This window comes from Chrysochloris asiatica, unplaced genomic scaffold, assembly GCF_000296735.1.
Source record: "Chrysochloris asiatica unplaced genomic scaffold, ChrAsi1.0 scaffold00332, whole genome shotgun sequence".
In the NCBI taxonomy this organism is placed as follows: Eukaryota; Metazoa; Chordata; class Mammalia; order Afrosoricida; family Chrysochloridae; genus Chrysochloris; species Chrysochloris asiatica.
In genome coordinates this window covers 2550734-2551573 of record NW_006408850.1, presented here as the reverse complement: position 1 = coordinate 2551573, position 840 = coordinate 2550734, and positions in this window count along the sequence as shown.

Genomic DNA, 840 nt, shown 5'->3' with positions numbered 1-840 from the left:
GAAAATTGATGCTTTTATTTTTCTGGGATTCTCAAGGGCCAGTTGTGGAACACTATTAGGAAAAAGGTTCAACAATCAACAATGCTCTTTACAGTGAGATGGTCACTGAAGAGCAAAAGCCTAAATTTTGGATTAAATGCAGAGGATGTTATGATATGGTATGACAATGTGTTTCCACACATCTCTGCCCATACTATTGATATTCTTCAAACACTTCATTTTGGGATGTTAATGCATCCTCCTTATAGTGCTGATATTGCTCTGTTGGTCTTTCACCTGTTTGGTCCCCTGAAAGCAGAACTTCAAGGGTAAAGATTCACCTCTGATGAAGAAGTGAAGACAGCAGTACATTTGTGACTTGCAGCTCAGCCTAAAACATTTATTTATAAATAAAGGAATACAGAAATGTGTTGACAAAGTGTATTGAAAAGCTAGGAGACTGTTTTTAAATATGATGTATTTGTCTTTTCTACATGTTGATTAAAATAAATTCTACAGCCAAAGAGGGCAGGGCATAATTTGGTGCTGGCACAACTGAATATTCACTTAAAGAAAAATAAAACAAGACTTATACATCATGCCATACACAAAAATTAACTAAAAATGAATGAAAGAACTGTATGTTAAACCTAAAACTAAAAAGTTCCTGGAAGAAAGCATGAGGTGAAAAGTAATCTTTTGTAAAAACAGGCTAACAAACATATCAACAAATGCATGAAGAGCAGAAGACAAAATTGATAAAAGAGATCTAATAGAAATTTTAAATTTTATGCTTGCTCAGGACCCTAGGACCATCAAGGGAGAATAGCACGAACAGAATATGGAATCCTATCCAGAAAA